The sequence below is a fragment of the Oryzias melastigma genome, linkage group LG20 (assembly GCF_002922805.2).
Source record: "Oryzias melastigma strain HK-1 linkage group LG20, ASM292280v2, whole genome shotgun sequence".
Classification (NCBI taxonomy): Eukaryota; Metazoa; Chordata; class Actinopteri; order Beloniformes; family Adrianichthyidae; genus Oryzias; species Oryzias melastigma.
Window position 1 is genome coordinate 2331548 of NC_050531.1, and position 7168 is coordinate 2338715.

Genomic DNA, 7168 nt, shown 5'->3' on the forward strand with positions numbered 1-7168 from the left:
TTAAAAAAAGTTACAGTTTTAACGTTTTAAAAATTACCATTCTGATAGCTTTTTGGACCATTTTAGCGTTTACTACGATTTTTTAGGCTTTTTTTTTAGGCTGATATTTCAGCTACATGCTAGCTGTTTTGGCTAACCTAAACTAGCATTATTGTAGGTAATGCTATATATCTAGGTCATAATTATGTTAAAAAGTTAGTTTTAAAAATGTGCTTTAGAGTGTTTAATAAATGTTTATCCTGTTCGACTCGCGACCTCAGATGTGTTTTGGCCTCTTGACCGATTGAGTTTGACACTCTTGCTCTAAAACATCTGACTCTAAACATGAAATAAAAACAAGAAATAGAGGAGAATGGATCTGAAATGACATAAAAAAACCTTTGCTGTCATCAAGATTTCAGTTTTCCACATAAAGTAGTATTTTCGGTGCAGGTGTTCCTCAAGGATCTGCATTAGAATCCGTTCTGTTCAGATAAATGAAAATATAGGACGTGGTTTGTTTTTAAATGCTGTTATTTAAAATCAGAAGACAAACTTATGAAGATTCAGAAATGTTTACTTTGGTTTGGAAAGCTTTTCAAAGCAGACAAGAACTTTTGGAGACTTACGGAGGGTAGAAATGACAATTATTTCTCTGTGAATAGAAGAATAATGAAACTTAATTGTTGTATTGATTCTTGCCCAGAGCTCCCTTGAGAAAGAGGTTTTAAATCTCAATGGGGCCCATCCTGGTTAAATAAAGGTTATTAATAATAACAATAATAAATAAAAACAACAAATCAGAGAAGATATCAATATTTTATGTATTTTAATATTTGTATTTATATATTTGTTTTATTATATTTTTTTATTGTATATTTTATTTTTAGAGAGAAGATATTATTGATGCTTAATGACTTTTTTTTAGATCTAAAGAAAACCTTTCAAATAACTCCTTCATGTTTCAAAGGTGCGTTCAGGTGACTTGATTTGATGAAGTTTCTTGTTTGTTTTCTGGTTATTTTCATCGTCTGCTTCAGTGTGAAGCCTCAGACTCTGCTGCTCTCTGGGTTATAAAGACGTAAAACGAGGTCAGCAGAGGAAAACCAACCGGGTCAGCCCGTCTGGTTCTGGTTCTGCATCACAGGTAGGTCACATCTCCAGAGGGTCACCAGGTGAGTCTGAATCACCTGTGCAGCCAAATGAATGATCCTCAGGAGCTGCGCAGACACTCAGAGGGGGCTGCAGGGCTTCGACTCCCATGAGCCTCAGCGGTTTGTCCTAACCCAGATCCGTCCCACAGCGGGTCACTGAAGGCATCATCACACGTTTAATATTCTTTTGCTAACAGTATTTTCACACCGTAAAGAGCCGTCTCACTGGCTTTTGGCTGGAGCACGGAAAAAATGTCATCCGTGTGGTCCAGACGCTGTTAGCAGTGGACTGCTGACGCAACGGCCGCAATATGACCACGAAATACACTCGCATACAATGTGGCTGCCGTTAACCGCAGGAAACAAGTTTGATTTACTCCGTGTGATGCCAGTGGTACAGCCGTGCAATGACCGTGGAGCAGCAGTGCAACAGCAGTAACAGTGCAAGATCAGGCCGCGGAGCGAACGCCAGCACACGAGCTTGGACGCCGAAATGTTCATTCACGGCTGTAGCACGGCCGTTTCCCCGGCCGGTCTGTGTTTGTACCACTGCTTACAGCGTCTGTGTAGCCGCTGAGCGCGGACACACAAACATGTATGACCGCATCAATCGCAGACAGAACCGCTAACAGAAAACACTGTTAGCATCAGTCGCAGACCAAGCAGCTAACAGAAAACACTGTTAGCATCAATTGCAGACAAATTCTATCAAAAAACACTTTTTCTTTTAGCCAACAAACTGACTCCAGCCTGACATCAGTGAAGAAAAAAGTTATGGTGTCCTTACAAGAAAAAGTTTGAGGACTTCTTATCTAGACTCAAAGCCTGGAGATGAATAACTTCTAGTCTTTAGTTACAATCATCATAGAAGGAAAAGCCTGAATCATCAACGGGAACTTCAACAGAAACACTAGAAAAACTATGGATCCGCCTTGAAACCTGCCAAAGGTTCAGCTTTAATCAGCATCATTAAGACCAGACGGACGAATGAGAGTCGCCTTAGACCGACTGAAGGAGTCTGCAGGAAGCTGGCTCCAAACATGCAAAAACCTGAAAAGGAGGCTCTGATTCTTTTATTGTAGAAATATATTTTATCAAATCAATTAAGGACTTTTGTGTCTTTGAAATGCTGCTTTACATTTGGGCTTTCGACAGCAGAGCAGCTGGGTCTGAGGAGGAGTTTCTTCTGAATGTCTCCATCACTTCCTGTTTTGGTTGAATGGGCGCGAGCGAGATTAAACCACTTCCTCTTCACGGCTTTATCTTTGCACGGAGGCAGCAGCTGCTGGAGCGATTACAAAAGCCTGACGAGCACACGGCGTGCAAAGAGCAGGACGTTCGTCCGCTCTGATGGTAGAAGATGAAAGGAAAACCAGGGATGAGGTTTCATTTAGAAAGAAGAATCTGAAAGATTTCCATCCACACTTTGGGAGGAGAAACAAACTCATTCATTAAACTTGAACTGAAATGACCCAGATTCCCAGAAAAGCTGCGTTCCTCCTCAACAGATGGGAACCAATTAGCCACCTGACTCCCCAAAACACTGATGTGGAGCCAAGATGCAAATGAAGCTGAGGGTGAAACGGGACGTGTCGCGCTCTTCTACCTGGATTAAGGTCCAAACAGCTTCGGAGTTACAGTTTGGACTTCAGCTAAAAACAGCATCATTATAGTGAAAAGACTCTGGGAACGCTTTGGATCAGAAGAGGATCAAAGTGGGACATTAAGACACATAAAAAACAAACTACATCAGTATGAAGAATTGTAAAGTTTTACACACAAACATTGTGTCTAAATGTAAATTTAAGAAGGGACGTTTGCTTCGGAGGAAATCTTCACTTGAAGAATTTTCTGGTATTTCCACGACTCTCCAATCTCGTTTTATTTTTATTTATCCCATCTCGGGTTAATAAAAAAAAGAATAATAAAAAGTCTGCTATTCATTTCCATTGTGAATCACTTCCGTTGTTCTTTGGCTATTGTCGTCGTGTTTCACCTTTTGTTGTCATGGTTCCACTTTTGTCATTGTATTTCAGCGTTTGTTGTAAATTTTTCCTTATGTTGTTATGTTACAGCATTTCTCGTCGTTGTCCGGCTTTTGTTGACCTGGTTTGGTTTTTGTGGTTGTGCTTTGACCTTTGTCGTCATGTTGTAGCATTTGTCGCTGTGCTTCGGCTTTTGTTGTTGTGCTTCGGCTTTTGTTGTCATGCTTTGGTTTTTGTCGCTGTGCTTCGGCTTTTGTCCTCATGTTGTAGGATTTGTCATTGTGCTTCGGCTTTTGTCATTATGCTTCATCTTTTGTCGTCGTGTTTCACTTTTGTTGTCGTGCTTCGTCTTTTGTCGCTGTGCTTTGGCTTGTCGTCGTGCTTCGGCTTTTGTCGTCATGTTGTAGCATTGTCGTTGTGTTTTGCTTTTGTCGTTGTGCTTCGGCTTTTGTCGTCATGTTGTAGCATTGTCGTGTTTTGCTTTTGTCGTTGTGCTTCGGCTTTTGTCATCGTTCTTCAGATTTTGTTGTTGTCCTTTGACTTTTGTCGACGTTCTTCGGCTTTTGTTGTGTTGTGGGTTTTGTCGTCGTGTTGTGTCTTTTGCATTTATGTGAGCCGTGTTTGCCACCGTAAATGTGAGACAGGAAAGCCGCCGGCATTAGCAGCTCCGGCACGTAAATCCTTCCAGGACAACCGCTGAGATCTGAGGCTGCGGCTCAGAAAACTCACCTTCCTTCTCCGCTCACAGAAGGCGGGCAGCTGGGAGATAAAGCCGACGCCGCTGAGAGTCTGTGATACGAGGCGACACCCCCCCCCCCCGAGACTACAGCTGCAGTCATGCAGAATTTTATGGGTCTGGATGATCTGGAGCCTCAGCGGTGACATAAACACCGAGCAGAACGTCTCACTTCATCTTCAAACGGCTTTTTTGTCATCTGGAGCTAATCCTTCACAGACAGAAGTCACATGATCAAAGTGGACCCGTTAGCTTCGCAATTACTTAAAGAGAACATTTGCTTCCAGAAAAACTTCAATAATCCTCCATATCAGTTGATGTTCTTCATCCTCAACCTTGTAGATCATCTTCAATCACAACACCTGGATCCACTTTATCCGATGCCACTCACCGGGTTTGGAAGGGAAAGGAGTCCCAAAAACCACTGCGAAGCATGGGGGTGGAAGTACCATGGTTTGGGGCTCTGCAATAACTGATTTGTATTAAGGACAGGATGAATGGAGCCACGTATGGTGAAATTTAAGAAAAAAAAACTCAAAATAGATCTGGGTCTTCCAGCAGGACAACAATCCCAAATGTGTCACCATGGCAACAAATCAGTGACTCCATAATAAGCATTTTAAGGTTCTGGGGAGTTTGAGCCAAACTCCAGAGCTCAGTCCAACAGTGAATCTGCAGAGGGAGTTATCAATTTGTGCTGCCTAGCAACAGCTCCAAAACATCACGAGCTCTTGAGAAGATCTGACTGGGAGAATGGACCAAACAGCAGCTACAGTTGAAGATCTACAGGAAATCTTCAACCTCCATTATTTCCAGCCAGGATTACATTACAAAGTACTGAGGTGAACTTTTATTTTTGACCAAATATCCATTTTCTTCTTCTTATATTTAAAGCAGGAGTTCTACTTTACAGAAGATTTATTGTTGTTGTCATTGGTCTGCATCAGAGAGGGGCGGAGCCGGGAGCTTGTAGCCCCGCCCATTGTATTCACAAATTAAAACATACCATAAAGAAACTCAATCTTTTTCAGACTATGATTTTTTTCTGATGCTCCTGATTCACAACAATTTTATCAAGGAAATAATCATTTAAATATTTATTTTATTTATGTCCTCCATCAGAAAAATGCCAGAAATTCATGTTAAAAACACCAGTTTTATTGGAGTGCGTCTTTAAAGGAAAAGTTGAGGAAAAATCTATCCTGCTCAAGCTCTACACTGAAGCTAGAATAAAACGACGCTTTAATGAAGATGAAGACTCGTTAAAATTAAGCTATTGTTTGTAAAAGTCGTATATCTGGTTTATGAAAACTGATTAAAGCCAAGAATACAATTTTTTAAATAAAATGTCATCTTAGTTGAGGTCTCGAGAATGAAAAACTTTAATAAGTATCAGACAAACATGAAAAACAAGGACATTAATACAATTAAGAATTTTCTGCAGCAAAGTTAAACTAGACAAAACCCTTTAAAGAAACTTCAGCACAGAAATGAGTCTTCTGTGTTAGAGAGAAATGCGTTATAGCATGTGTCAAAGTCGAGGCCCGGGGGCCGGATCCGGCCCTCCGGGTAATTCTATTTTATCGTTATTAATGACCCGATGTTATCTTGAGCTCATTTCTAACTTGTATAATTTTGACAAAATATATTTTTATGGAGAGTAAAATATTGGAAGTTATTTAAGGTTTAAGTTGATTTATTCTGGAATAATATTCCTGCATTTTTATTATTTGAAAGTATGTTAAAAAGTTAATGTTTTAAAGTTTTCAAAATTGGAATTATGCTAGCTGTTTGGACTATTTTGGCATTTACTTAGATTTTTTAGGCTAATTTAGAGTTTAGCTACTATTTCAGCTAAATGTTAGCTGTTTTGGCTAACTTAGGATTTAAAAAAAAATATTTTAAGGCTATTTTGGAGTATAGCTAAAACTCGGCTACATGGTATCTGTTTTGGCTAATTTTGGCTTTTTTTTAATTTTAGGCTGCTTTAGAGTTTAGCTAATATTTCAGCTACATGCTAGCTGTTTTGGCTAATTTAAGCTTTTTTCAGTTTTTAGGCTATTTTGGAGTTTAGCTAATATTTCAGCTACGTGGTAGCTGGTAGCTGTTTTGGCAAACCTACCTTTTTTTGCCTAATTTCTCATTTAGCTAATACTTTAGCTGGCTTTCAGCGTTTTTAGCTTCAATGTTTTTAGCAATCAATTTCAGCATCTTCAGCAGACAAATTCAGCTTTCAGCATTCACACTAGCATTATCACAGCTAATGCTATATATCATAATTATGTTAAAAAGTTACAGTTTTAAAGTTTTACAAATGTTAGTTTTAGAGTGTTCGATAAATGTTTATCCTGTTCGGTCTCAGGTGTGTTTTGGATTTTGGCCTCTTGTGGGACTGACTTTGACTGTATTGTGAGATAAGATCACATTAAATCCAAACTGAAGAAGTTTTCTGACTTTGAGTGCAGTTACATCGGCGCGTGCTCCATCACTCTGAGGTAAATATGAATCTATAGAACTTCTAGCATCAACAGGCTCAGACATTTATTAGCTCGAGACAAAAATCAAGTTCAAGTTCATGAACCGGTTTTCCTCTTTTCATTCCTCTGCTGTGACTAAACGCTCGCGCGCATTAAGGTGAGACCTGCAGGAACACCTCTCCAAACCCTCATCCTGCAGATCCAGCCCGGTCCTCCTGAAAGGATGGAGTCTGTCTGCAGTTTGAGAAGACAGGAAGCAGTAAACACAAACAAGCAGCAGCAGCTTCCTGTGGAAGAGACGCGCGCGCGCCGGTGTGAGGAAAAGGTGTCAAAGACTAGTGTCCTCCAAAAGCCACATCTGTCTCCTGCAGCATCCCTCTCCTGCTAAGGGGTTCATGCGCACGTGAGGACAAAGCCCGGCGCGCGCCCCGCGCCCTGCGCTCACCTCTGCTCCGTTGCGCGTCCGCTGCTCCGCTCTCCGTGCGCTCCTACTGCTTCCTTCCAGGGAGGGCGGCGTGCGTGAATCCCCGCTGTTTTCCTACGAAAGAACAACCCCCCCTCACGCGCACACACACGTGCGCGCGCAAAGACGCACCCGGCAGCGCCTTTCCCAGAAAGCGAGCGCGCGCCGTCACGGTCTGGAGGAGGCTGCTGGCTGAGCGAACACCTCCGGCTGCAGACGGAACCAGGGGCGGGAGGGCGGCGGGGCTGCGCGGCCCCCTCCCTGCCTAAAGGCGGCACGTGCTCTGTGATTCTGCAGGAGCGCGTCTGATTGGATGGGAGAGGATGTTGGAGTTTTACAGGGAGGGGGACTCTAACTGCAAACAGATGCTCTCA

General features: G+C 41.8%; 1 protein-coding gene across 1 annotated transcript in view; it reads right to left on the reverse strand.

Annotated features, from left to right (window-relative positions):
* rnf152 (ring finger protein 152) overlaps positions 1-7094 on the reverse strand; it is a 15315-nt gene extending 8221 nt beyond the window's left edge. The window contains exon 1 of the mRNA XM_024280176.2: positions 6777-7094. The gene's annotated coding sequence lies outside the window, so the exon portion shown is untranslated. The remainder of the gene's footprint in view (positions 1-6776) is intronic.
* Between the last annotated feature and the right edge of the window lie 74 nt (positions 7095-7168).